Here is a 14104-nt window from a genome sequence, read left to right on the forward strand (position 1 = left end):
CATTCTGATCTTGCCCTTTCCTTGTAAATCTCTCCTTGCAGTTTCCCTTTGCTGTCTGGGGTGGGCTTCCGTGTCAAAGTGTTAAATTCCTCTTGGATATGGAGCAAAAACTAAGATTTTTTTGGTTTTTTTGTACAATTCATCTACTATTATCTCCCCTAAGACATCATTTCTTCATCAAGGATTGTTTAAATGGCCTTTATATGTGATGTCAACCTAAATGTTGTGTAAATCACCAATTTTTTAACACCCTTTGTGTCTGTAAAGTAAACCAGGGTGACTCTGAAGTAAAACACTACAGAATAAGCTCAGAATTAATGCGAAATCATGATTAATATTAAATTAATGTATTTTTTTCAAACCAAAGCTTCTTCTCACAAGCTGGTCATACATGCAGGTATAGTTCACATGTGTTCTGGGAATGCAGAGGAACCAGGGAGATGTTTTCCAACAACACCAAGGTGTAGGGGCAAATCAGCAGAGTCCCCTGCTTTGCCTGTCCTCAGGACAAGTGTTAACTGTGATTGAAATCCTGAATTTCGAATGGATTCGGGGATTTGAGTCTCACACCAAAGGAGGGATACTCAGCTTTGAACACTTTGATGTGTGGCTGGATGTGAGTGAGCACAGCCTGTTCCTCAGCCAGGCTGAGTTCACAATCCAAAAATAAACAGAAAAGAGCAAACGGACAAGGAAAACAGATTTACAGCAAACTCATCCCGCAGGTTCAGAACCAGCACGAATTGGATGATCAGTTGTACTTGGAACTATAAAGCCATACAAAAGTCTGCAGGTGACTTTTGTGACATTATTGTAACCACGACTGTTAATCTTTGGAAATCAGTGGGGGTTTTTTAAATTGGGTCAGGGGGTTTCATAAAATTCAGTGGTTGATTAAAAGTACATGTTTTCCATGGCTGGGGTCAAAGCATAATTTCAATTTTGTATTTCCCCTATTTCTACAATTTCAACATTAATGATCTAGATAAGGATTGAAAAACTAATATACAGCAACCTGTTACAGGAATTATGGGGATTTGCATGCAAAGACCGTTTCTTATTAGAGCTGTCCACCTTTGCTAAATTTCATCCCTTATAAAAATTGGTATTTAATACAGCTTAGACTAAAATTATCAGTTAGAAATGCTTATTAGCATGAATATCATGACTCTGTCTGATATATCATTTTGCAAAAAGCATCCCAGAGTGAAATGGAAAGGTAATATAAAACTTGTTTCTCTGCATTAGAAGATGATTTAAAATAAAAACAAAGCAAATGTGAACAGTAAGTCTTAGGGTCTTTCTGTAGGTCAGGTCACATAATGGCACCTGGGGATGGACATGATGATGAATAAAGAGGAAAAAATCCAAAATTCTTCTTATTCAGTATAAATGTTATTTAATTTGTATGTTTTTAAATATGAATCACCATAAATATTATTGTATAATATCACATACATAATGTAATATAAACATTATAATGTAATAATATTACTTAATACTTCAAGTTTAATAGTTTACAGTAAGAGTTGACAATGAAACAAACACATGTGGCACCCCTCGTAGTCATGTCCCCTGTGGAGGGCCAGGTAGACCTTTGTTCATTCAAGACCCAAAAGCCATCATTACTACTGGTCTGGTAACTTTTTCACATCCACCTTGTAGAGTTTGTCACTATTTTTGTTGCATTTGTCCAGTTTAGATAGTTTTAAATAGATCACAAGAAATCCCAGATGCCAGAACTATAAAAACCTTCATACCTGGTCAACTCACTGCCTGCCCAGGGAGTGCAGCTGCTTAATGTGGGGGAAAAGAAAATATTCATCTGTTCCTTAAAGATTTAAATTGCCATAAAAATCCAATATTAAACATGGTGCCTGTTTAGCCTTTTTGGGTTTCCCATAAGTTTGGAATAAGTCATCTTGTATTTGGTGCTGACTGAAAAATGTAATTTGACGTTTTTAAAATTAAAACCGTCATGGTATTTAAAGATGAACTTAAGCTCTGCTAATTCTATTAAACTGCAGGCTGCCAATGAGTTATAAAGTCTAATTAATCATTTTGTCAGCTTTGCCTTCTGAAGCTAGTCAATATAAATTTGAATAAATAGGAAGCTGTTGACCCAGACACCTCTGGATGCTCTGAATAAAGATGTGCCAGTAGTAAAACACTCCAACAATTACCCACTTTGCACATAGTGTGCACAAATGTGGCAGGGAATTATACGCTAACACACAGGCGTGGCGTTAGTCTTAATTTAAATTATTTATTTGTGGTGATAAATAAAGGAATATGTGTAGTCATCCCTCCTGTGTTTTGTCAAGACAGGGGTTTTGAGGAGGAAAACTTTTTAGCCCAAGTTTGTCGCTGACACTGCAGTGTGACATGTCACATCAGGTTGCATCAATAGAGCCATGTTATGTAAAAGTAATGAAATGTGACTGATAGAACCCAAGATACTGTAACATACTGTAACATAATGTGTCAGCATTTCTTTAATGGAGCCTTTCAGGAAGGCTTTTTTTGGTAAAACACCTTAAAAAGTCAGTTACAAAGAGTGATGAGGGGAGAGAAAATATTTGCACTCAGTTGCCACCATAAGAAACACAGAAAATAATCGAAATAAAAAATGTTTCCAGTAATTTTTTTATATATGTGCGAACTAGAAATTCAGGATAGTGAAGCCCAGGCATCCTTAGCTAATTTTCTAACTGTGTTTTATTAAATTGGTTTCCTGATCATGCACAAGAGTAAAAACTTGCCTGTGTTTGACATAAGATTATTGAGATGTCATGCCTGTGGTATTGGAAGTTCTCTCTATCCAGCAGAAAAACTTGTGTTTCTCTAATATATCCTAACGATCCAGGAAACCTCATTTCCATTAAAACCAGCATCGTGACCCTAGAAACAAAATGATTATTTAGATTTTTGGAGGTCGGATTGCATCTTTGTCTCCATCCCTCACTGAGCTCGTGAACCTGGGGGCGGAATGGCCCCGCGTGAGGGATGTGGCACATAAACCACCCCTGCCACCAACATCCTTCTTGGCTGGAGGGGAGACACCGAGCTGTTTGTCTTCAGCAGATTAACAGGGAAGGTTGTTTTTGTTTGTCTGACTGGTCAAGGACAATTTACAGTTCAGTTACTCTGAAGGAAAGACTTGTTGATTTGAGAGCACTCCTATTATAGCTGCAGGTAGAGGATGATGGATTCAGCCGTCACCATGATGAAGTGCAGCCCGCGCGCTGGCAATGCACTAAATAAATAAAACACTGGTGGATCTGTTTGCTTCAGCTGCTTAACAGCAAGGGCTGCCATGTAGGTGGAGGCTTCTCCAGTGGGGGAACCAAGGATTTCAATCTTCTCTTTAGTTCTAATGTATCTTGGGCTTTCTGAGAATATTCAGATTCATCCATAGGGAAAACAAGGAAAAAAAATGAAAATAACCCAATTTTTTATAGGAATTTTGAATCCCAGTGGCTCAAAGACAAATTTTTATACTTCCTACAAAATATTCTTTTCACCTAGTTTAACATTCGTTTTGTCCATTTTTTTCCTTATCTTTGAATTTCTGAGACAAGAGTTGTTAAAAATCTAGTTTGTGCCTTGGCTGTGGGAGATTGTTCTGTGTAGAACATCTGCTCTTGGAACAGCCACTGTGACAAAGTGGCACAAATTTTCTTGTAGGTTTAATTGATCTATTAGCTCAGTTGCTTATTCTCTTTTATTATTGGATATTACCCTTGATAGCCATTATCATTCCACTAGAGCAGTCTTGTCAGTTTTTAATTGCTTATTTAAGGTATAGTCAGTATACGTAATAACTCCTTTTTTACTCATCAGTGGGAATTGTTTGCTATGCTACAAAGCTTTTAACTAACAGGAATTTTTCTTCTGTGTCATGTTAGTTTTTATGATTTTTCTTTTGGTGACATGAAATAAATCACTGCTAACGGTACTAATTCCACTATATTTTAGTCAATTATATGGGTACAAATTTGCATTTTAAATTAAAATTTATACACCTGAGAAAAACTATTAAAAACTGTAGAAGGAATCAATAAAAAAACTGTGTTTGCCATCTACTTTCCTGCATATCCATGCTCTTCAGTGCAGGCAGGGTGCATAGCTGATCTTGAATTTTTTAGTATGTTGTGGTGTAAGTAACTCTGATACTGATAGATATTGTACTTGCATAGCTGCTGAGAGATCAGAAATAGAAAATAGGGGAAAATGTATGTCTCCAGCCCAAAATTTGAGTTCCATTTTTCATTAGGAGGTGGTGCTGAGTGCTGCCCATGGTAGCTGAGTGCATCTCTCTGTGCCATTTAGTGGTCAGACCAAGGATTGTCATATTCATATTTCATATTATTTTCATCTTGCAATTCAAGCAGCAAAGATGGGATCTAGACGGAGAGATCATACATCCAAAGTCAGTAAACTTTATTTCCAAAAGCAAGAGGTTTTTTTTCCCAGATTTTTTTTTTGTTTTCCTGATAGGTTTGGCTTTTTTGGAAGCATTCAGATTTGCAGAAATGCTGAGAGGTTGATGATAGCACCCAAAGGCCAAGGCGAGTTTCCCCTATAAAAACACTGATCATTCATTGTCTTGTGGTCTTCCCAAGGTGTGATTGTTAATCTCAAGATTAATTTTTGTCTGCTTAAATACTGTGAAATCACCACTGAGTCAGGAAACCTTTAAAAACGGGGAACTGGCAACTCTACATGAAAAACTTTGACACACACAAATGGCACACCACCTCTTCAGCCCTCGAGAAAGAGGATGGGAGCAGGAAAAAAAAGCTGCTTTGTTCCTCTCTGAGCCTTGAGTGGAACAGATAACATTATTGAAGGGAATACCACAGAGCCATGTTGGACAGTCCTTTCAGCAAGGATGGACTCTGTTTTTTCTCATTGTCTGCTTAATATTGATATTGCTTTAGTGGCCACAAAAAACTATTTTATGAGTGTTGTCTCTTTGCTATCAGGAGGACCCACACGGGTAATCACCTGCCACTTGTAATAATAGTGGCTCTTTGGGAGTAAAGTTGGAAGGGGTGATATTGCAAATAAAAGTCAGTTTGACAGGGAAGAGTAAAATCAATGTTAATGCCGTTTGTTTTTGAAGAAGCGTTGATAAATTGAAAAGCCAAATTAAAGCATTAGATCTATATAACAAATGAGAATTAATAATCTGATAAAACTATAACATTAGTAGGTAATAATAGAGGAGATGTAAACATTATCAGCTGGGTTTCAGTGCAGATAAGCTCTGCTCTGGGAGCCAAAAGTCTGGCAATGGCTCTGGTTTCTGCAGGTGGCTTTGGTGCCCTCGGTCATGTATTTAGCAAGTTCATTACTGGAAGGGAAATGAGGATCTAATAATGCAAATCAGCCAATTTATACTCTTCCAAATCAAACTTTTCTGTGGGGGATACTGAAGTTTCAATACTGGTAAATTTAATATTTTCTTGGCTTTTTTAGAAAGTGTTACACAACTCTCTTCTTCCAGCTTATAGGCTGAATTTTTTTAACCTTTTCCCCTTTTTTTGCAACTATTTTTGTTTTATTTCACTGAGTTCTTATCTGTGCTCACAGCAAGCTTAATTCGTTGCTCTTGCTCTGCAGAGCACTCCAGTAATTACTGAAACTGCCAATGAAGAAACTACAAAGCAAGGAATCAAATGTGTGCTATAAATAAGGTATTGAATTCTATTTGACTGCACAGGGCAACAATTTCTAAAAATTGCTGAAGAGTTCAATAAACAAGGTAGATCTTGAAGATGTTCTATCTGTACGAACCTGCAGAGAAACCCCCACAAATTGCTTTGTACAAATGGGAAATGAGATGAAGTTTTAAACTTGCAAGTACTTAAATATGTAATTACTTGTTCTAAGAGTAATACCAGGGGGAAATCGCGGCGAATCCAAAATGGGGTTGTTCTTGCCCATGCCCTTCCTGTTCAGAGTGAGCAATTCTTAACCAAATTTCACAGTTCACACTTCACTCTTTGCCTGTCAGACATTTCTAACTAATTTCTTCACCAGTACAGCAAGTTTTGGAGGAGGAAATAGTGAAAATGTTTGAGGTAACTGTGAGCAGGACTAAAAGGTGACTCAGCCCCAAGTCTGTCTGCAGCTCAGCTGCCAAACACCTATTTAAGTCCCTGACTCCTAAAATAAATGTTCAGAGCAGCCTTGCCAGTCAACTCCAAAATTTTCAAGTCAGGTTTCCACTGAAAACTTGATTTGATTTAGGAGTTAGCTGAAAATGAAGTGGTCCAAGGGCTATAAAAATGGAAGAATTCCTGGAAGTGTGGGAGTCATCCTTGAAAGCTCAAAAGCAAATCCTGTGTGGCTGGGGCTCTCTGGGAGGTGTCTCACAGTCCAGCAGAGGTTGGAGAATTCACACTGTACTGTGAGACATTTTGGTTGTCCCTCCAGAAGCAAAACCTGTGCAAATGATAAAATTTGAGAATAAGGTGACTTGGCCACGCTGATGTGATTTTAATGGGAGAATCAGCTGGAAATGCACGTGCTGTACCAACTGCATGAAGATACTGTAAATGCATTCTGCTTGAATATAATTTATTGCTTTTTCCTCTGTGATTAGAGAAAGCAGACGAGCCCTTCTCTGCACTCAAGGAAATCAGGGAATCAATTTCATGGGAGAGGCAATAACAAACAAACAGAAAGCTCTGGGCTAGCCCAGGAATATTCACATTTACAAAGTTGTGCAGGTTAAGCAAAAAAGTTTCTTCTTTTTGTACAGTGATTTTTCATTTTGCACTACAGGCTTTTAGGGTTATTAAATGTCTAGATTTTAAAGTGTATTTCATCAACTGAAGCAGAACAGGAGCCAAATTTGGGGTTTTGATACACAAGCATCACTCTCACTAATTCCAGTATAAACTTTACATTTATATTCAAAAGAGCACTGCCTGACTCTGCAGTGGTGTGCTGTATGAGATGTCACAGAATCACAGAATATTCTGACTTGCAAGGGGCTCACAAGGTTTGAGTCCAGCTCTGAAGTGAATGATCCATGCAGGGATGAAACCCTCAGCCTTGGGGTTATTGCACCTCAGAACTGAGGGCCCCTGACACTGCAGCACAGACTCTTCTCAGCAACTCAGATTTCCTCACAGCTCAAAATTTACCAATAATTGATCTCTTTCGGCCTTCTTGTTCTTTTTAACCTTGAAATTATATTTTATCTCCACTAGAGAGCAGCAAATGACATAAAAATATCATTACTGCTCTAATCCCACGGAAAGGAGCACTGGCGAAATGGGACTAAGACTTTTAAATTCAATAATCTGGCAAATTACAAATGCATTCACTTTCAATTCTTGTTTGAATAGCTGTGATTTTTGAAAACTACATAGTAGCTTTATCTCTTTTTCTATTTTTAGGTCAGTTCAAGTCCCCCAGTATAACTTTTTTTTTTTTGGTGGATAAAACTGGTTTTCTTTCATCTTCAAACTGCTGTAGAAGGGTTAAAGAAGGGCCTGAATGCTTCAATTTGCCTCAGATGGAAGCTTAGTTGGATTTCTCTTTTACTATGTGTATTTTTTTAAATAGTATCTTTATTATAAAAGCACTTTGAATTAAGGCATATATATATATATATATATATATATATATATATGTTCTGAATATTTAAATTTTTTAATGTTATTTAATTTATTATCCTCCTACTTGTCTTTGCACTCTGAAGAAGAAGAAGAAATAAAAATTTATTAAAGAGTGCACTGAAAACAAATATATCACATTCATCCTTTTTGGTCTGGTTAGACTAAACCCACGAGATAATGTAAGGAAAGTGTATATACACAAATTAAAAGAGCAAGCAGATGGGATGGCATTGAGTTTCTTCTGGACTAATGGGCTAAAACTTAAGAAAAATATTTTTTTTTCTTTTTGTGGCTGTCAGCTGCTAAACTAGGGAATCATTTTCCAATAAAAGTGATGAATTCTCTCTTTTGGAGTCCTTTAGGAGTGGACAGGGGAAAGCTCTGAACCATAGAGAGCAGAAACCCTTGCAGTGACAGAGGCTGCATCACCTTATTTCTTGCTCTGAACTCTGCTTCCTTCTGCCACTTAACTGGAATATGTAAATGACAGATTTTAAAAATAGGAAATTTCCAAAACAGATATGGGGCTTAAGTTTTCAGGTGATTTCTTGGTTGGAGAACGACATTGTAGAAATACCAATGACGTGAGTGTATAACCAGTGCTCTTCATGCATTTACTTCTGCAGTGGATATTGCTGGGTGTTAAAAAGTACCTCTAAAAACTCACCAGCTTCCCAGAAAAACAGGAAACTGTATTTTTGAAAGACAGACATTTTTTAATTGTTTATTATCAAATGTATAAAGGAGAAAAGACCCCACAGCAACTTTGGAAGCTGCTTGCTCTGAATTCCTTGCGGCCTGGAAGAACGCTGTGGAGTGCATGTTTTGAATATCAGCTCCTCAAAGGTGACGTTGCCAGCCCACGAGGCAGCACTGCTGGCAGATTTTGTCCTGGCTCTTTGGTACATTAGGCAGCCCTGAGGCAGTCGAGAAGCCTGTTAGGATCTCATCCACCTGACCTTCCTGTTCCAGCTCCTTTCTGCTGTCTGCCACACACACGGGAAATCCAGGTCATTCAAATGGCTCCAACCAACTCAAAGCCTCCCTCTGCTCTATCCTTCTCTTCCAGGCTGAGATGTTTGACTCCTGTGGCTGAACTGGAGTCAAGGTCCTCAAAGCTGCTGAGATATGGCAGGAGCTATAGGGAGATGTTTGCTTTGCGTCTCAGTAACGCTGCCCACCCAAACCAGAGTGCTGAGGTGCTGAGGGTACACTTGATGCCTTTTTGGGCTACCAAAAATCACAGGTCAGACAAATGAAGGGAATAAAAGCAGTTATATTTATTGAAGGGCCTTCAGGTACATTAAGGGCAGATGAAGCTGCCCCTGCTGCCCCACGGGCTACACCCTAAAATGGACAAGGGGTCATGGGTTTGCACACTTTTATAAGTTTGGTTCATTTGTATATTGGGGGCTAATCTTCCAATTCCAGCTTCAGGTAATGAAGTCATTTACCCCCAGTTCACTCACCCCCCAAACTCACTTTTGTTTCCATTTCTGGGGCCTGAGGCAGTGAGGTATCCTTGATTGCCAGGCCTGGAGAGGAATTGTCGTGTCTGCCCAGAATGGGACAGCAGCAGCTCACACTGTACATGGAGTTTAGAGTTATTCACTGAAGAACTGCAGGAGCACAAATACATGAAAAACAGAAAAGATGGAGTCCTAAGACATCACACCCAGCTCTGCCAAGAGCAGACAGGGATCATGGCTTGGAGACTCTCAGCTGAAACCCTTGGGAAAATCTTAATCAGGAGGATTGGATGCAGCCCGGACCCTGGTGTGCCCTGGTGGCACAGCTGCCCCTGGGCACTTCCCTTGCTCCAGGGGTGGGTGGCACACACTGAACATTTCCTCCCTGACCTCGGAGCTCCTCTGGCCCTGCTGTGGAAGGAGAATGTGCTGAGGTGTTCTCCTGCTGGGTCTGGTGGGAGTTATCTGTGCCCAGGCTGTGTCCGGGCTTCACGGAAAACAAGAGCGCCGTGGGTGAGAAAAATATCTAATGAGGAGGTACTGAAAGTATTTTCAGTTCACTTTTTCCTCTGCCAAAAGGCAATATAAACACTCAGATTCCTCAGTTTTCATGTGCCACACATGAAAGTGATTGGGATAATTTACATTCACGCTTATTTTGATAGGCAGGGAATAGACAAGTAGTGAATTAAACTTTTTCTCTCCACCCTCTGTATCCAAAAGCAGGAGCATTAGGAGCATGGCAAATGATTCTGGTTTGGGATGCAATTATATTTCAATAGAAAGGTAAATGTATGGAAAATACCTGAAAGCTGACCATAAGTTTGTGGACTTACTAGGATTGCAGTGAACATAAACTATTGAATTCCATTGAATTATTTATGGAGTTTCAGGACATAAGATTTCTGTCATTCTGTTGACTGTGTTATAATTAGAATAACTCTGGCATCAGCATCAAGTTGCACACAAACCAAAAATAAATAGGATCAATCATAAGATCATGGTATTGAGTGAAAGAGCTAACGTATGATGAGTTCCTAATATATGAAAAAAAAAAAAAAAACCACAAAATTCAGCTGCTCTGTTAAGACAGAATGTTGAAGGTGTTGGAATTTTTCACTGACACAATGGTACAGATTTCATAACATATTTAAATATTTTATGCTTCATCCTTGTAAATCTAACATGGAATCATCAGTAACTATTCTGGTCAAATCTACACATTTGTCAGAGCCTGAGTTGCCTCCTTGGCTGAGCTGCTAACTCTGACTAAAAGCTCTCTGTAGTCTCAGATGCATCTGCACCAGTGATCTGATTTAATTTCTTGGAGCTTATTCTGCAGCCAGGGGTAGAATTTTGCCCCAGCACCTCAAGTAAAAATATTCTGCCGTCTTTTCAGTTTTTTTATGAAGTTTTTAAGTTTAGAAACTAATCTCGTAGAAAGTTTTTCTAACGCAAACCTCTGGCCTTGAGAATTGGAATGGATTTTTCATCCCTCTTAAGCAGTCATCAGTTTTCTTACAACCAGTCTCTGTGTTTTCCAGGATTACTTAGTGTCAGCAAATTTCCATTCTTTTGATTTGCTTTCCTAAGTAGAACTTCTAGTAGAAATAAATTACTCTATAACTAATCCAGCTTGCATATTTTATCAGCATTCTTTCCATCATTTGTTTTCTTTGCATTTATTTTAATCTTGCCTGTTAGAAATAATGTAGTAGTGATTTAAGAATCTACCCTGTGCAGCACTGTTGTAATATCTGTCAGCAGCAAGATGGGACCCTTTTATGCTTCATTTTACCTGAAGTTGTTCCCTTTAGAAAAGATAATTTGTGATTCTCGCCAGTGAACCAAACCTCAGCTCCTTTTTGCACCACGCTGTTGGTTATTGTTGTCCTGTATTCTAAGAAATAGGAAGTGTGGAGACCTTCAGTGGGGATGTTTTAGGGGTGTTTTTGGTTTTGGAGCCCAGTGACAGCCCTGCAGTTTGGCAGGGGAACTCAATATTTTGTACACATAATGAACATCTGGTGACAAGGCGCTCAGAGCAACAACAACAACAGAAAAAAAGAGAAGGGAAAAACGAAGAGGAGGAAGAAAAGCAAAAGGCAGTAAAATCTTTTGCATGCCTGCTACTTTTATGGCTTAAAATATTTTTTCCTTCAATCAGTGCATCTAGGGAAACTTTTTTTGATGTAACAATCAATTTTTAACAAGGAAAAAAGTCTGAACTCGTAAATATTGTATGTATTAATTGTGAAGCTTAATGGAACACTTTGTGTTTCTGAAAAACTCGTTTACATAATTAAAATCTCCTTTGATCTGTGAGTAAATGATTTAATCTTAATGCTCATTAGTCTAAATGGGTCTTCTATTCAATTGTATCAAGATGCTATGGAAAATTCTCAGACCTTTAGAAAATATTTGTTAGTTGTTAAGTAAACAGAAACCTATCTGTGAAAAGAAATCTTTTATCTCTGCAAAAGAATTTGACTCTAAAACTAATTCAGATTAAAGCTTCTTTTTTTTCTTTTATCTGGCATTTTGGTTTCAAGAGCAGTTCAATGAAATATGGGAAGGGGTTGTTCAAATTATAGTCAGTAACTACTTCACTACAAAAAGAATTTAGTCCTTGAAAATAAAACATGAAATGAAAAAAAAAATGTCAGCTAGGTGCACCTCCAACTGAGATATGAATTTTTGTAGCTTCACTGGTGTTCTCTTGTGGGTGTTACTCAGGAATCCCTGTGGATATGGCAAAGCTCAGGAACATCTGGGAAATACACAACAAGGTTTTTCATCTTCTTTAGAATTCATGTAACGGCAGCACCACCATGACAGTATTTATCTGCCAAAGGCTGCCACCTTTAGGTGTCCAGGATAGGATCCTTTCTCCAGTCTTTTCCCTCTCAAATGTTGAGTAAAAAACCTCTTACCCAAACGAGGGGCTGCACTTCTCCCTTGGATCTTCAGGCACTTGTCTGGCAAACCCATTTCCTTACATCCTGATTCAAACAAAGAAAGCTGAGAAATTTGGTGTCAGTGTCACGATACTCATTTTTTCCTCAAAAGCTCTAAACCAAATAATTTATTTTGAAAATAAATATCTTTTTCATTATCCCATCTGTAATTTTATTTTTTAAAGCCACTTCTCAATCCCACAGGGAGCGTTTTCCGTTTTTTAAAAAAGGTAAGAATTTTAATTAGCTCAGGTGGTGCAATAAACACAAACATCTGTGTCCCTTTATTAAAGGCTGTTCTCAGTTCCTTCCCTCTCTCAGGAACAAATGCATGGCACAGAAATACTCCAGAGTCACCTTGCTGAGAGCTCCAGTGCGTGGTGACCACAGGCGCTGCCAGGCTGTGTCACACCAGCCTCTCCCCAGGACCTCCTGCAATACTGGGAAAAGCAAAGCCAGCACTCAGCCACTCCTGCCCCGTCCCCAGGGACACTTCTGGCAATCTGCAGTTTAGGGACATCTTGAGCCAGAAGGTTGTATCCATATTTAATCCCTCTTGAAACTGTTCTCTTCCGTGCAGTAATCCATGGCAGACACATTAATGGTGCTGTGACACAGCTGCAAAGGCACTTGGGATGAGCACTCTTGTGTACACTGACAAAATACTCAATGTTTAAATACTGAAAATGAACATTTCATAGTTCTTTAATATTTCCTAGGTATCGCTTCTTTTATTTTCCTCTTGTAGGGTTTGAGCTGCTGTGTTTGTTTTACCTACTTAAAAAAAAATTAAAAATTGTCAGGGCTTTATTTGGAAGTCCCATTTTCAACACTAGTCTTAAATTAGAAATGTCTGTTTCCAAAGGTTACCTTATAGCAAGGTGAAACTTTTAATTTATGATACTAATTCACACTTTAACAAAAGAGCAAAATCTGTCTTGGTTATTACATTCAGTTAACGGAACTGTTACTGAGCTTATTTCAGTGCTTAATTTGGATTATTTTCTGCTGAAATTCCAGATTTACTATATTTTAATTATAGAAAATGTGAGATATCATTTCACCCAATTCTATCTCATTTAAATTATTTCATATTTGTCCAAAATATTTGACTATAATTCAGTCTACATACAAGCAAAATACCCACCACTTAGTGGAACTTCGACTTCTGTAAATAATTAAGGCTTAGGTTTAATGACTGAAGTTGTTGGGTATTTTTTAATCAAAACAAAACAAAAAAAAAATCCCTGTGCTATCAATTTCAGCTGAAGGAAACAGGTTTTTGGCTGTGCTGAGTGTTGAGAATTTACATAGCAAAGTGCAAACACCCAAGAAAACACACCTCTGTCCTCGGAAGGGTTGGTGTGATACATGTGCAAACAGAGAATGAAACGTGGATTTGGCGTGGTTTGCCTTGGCATGGTGCTGAGGATCTGGAAGATTTTTGGAATAGCCCGAGGGATTTGGGCTCCTGAAGAACTCGGTGTAGAAAAGAGCACCAGGGCTCTGCAGTGATGCTCTGCAACACTCGCTGCTGCTTTGCATCTCACAGAACCCAATGCATATTTTAGCTATTACTCGCTTTTAAATTTGAAACAGACAAAGAATTTTAATGTGGAAAATAGACGTGAAAAAGGTTCTTTTTTTTTTTCCTCTTTCATGTTTTTGTAGCTTGAATAAGCATTTCCTCTCTTGCTCTTTATAACTACTGATAATAATGTGAAAAAACTGCCTGAGCATCTCTTAAATCATTGCGAGGACTGCAGGGTGGATTTCTCATTTCAGCAACATCAATACAAAAATAACCACAAAATAGAGATGAAGTTCACTTATCCTGAGTTACTGCCTAGGATCTACTTGCATGGCTTTATAATAATATAAATAAGCATCTAAATTTGGGAACAAAACTAAAGAATTTGAACTCTATTTGACTGATAAAGTTTGGGAGGAAAAAAGTCAGAAAAAGGCTTTTCAGCAAGAGTCTCATCAGTTCTTAATTTCTGTGCAAATAAGTGGTGTGCAATGATTTTAGAATTGTTTT

Source organism: Anomalospiza imberbis, chromosome 14, assembly GCF_031753505.1.
Source record: "Anomalospiza imberbis isolate Cuckoo-Finch-1a 21T00152 chromosome 14, ASM3175350v1, whole genome shotgun sequence".
In the NCBI taxonomy this organism is placed as follows: domain Eukaryota; kingdom Metazoa; phylum Chordata; class Aves; order Passeriformes; family Viduidae; genus Anomalospiza; species Anomalospiza imberbis.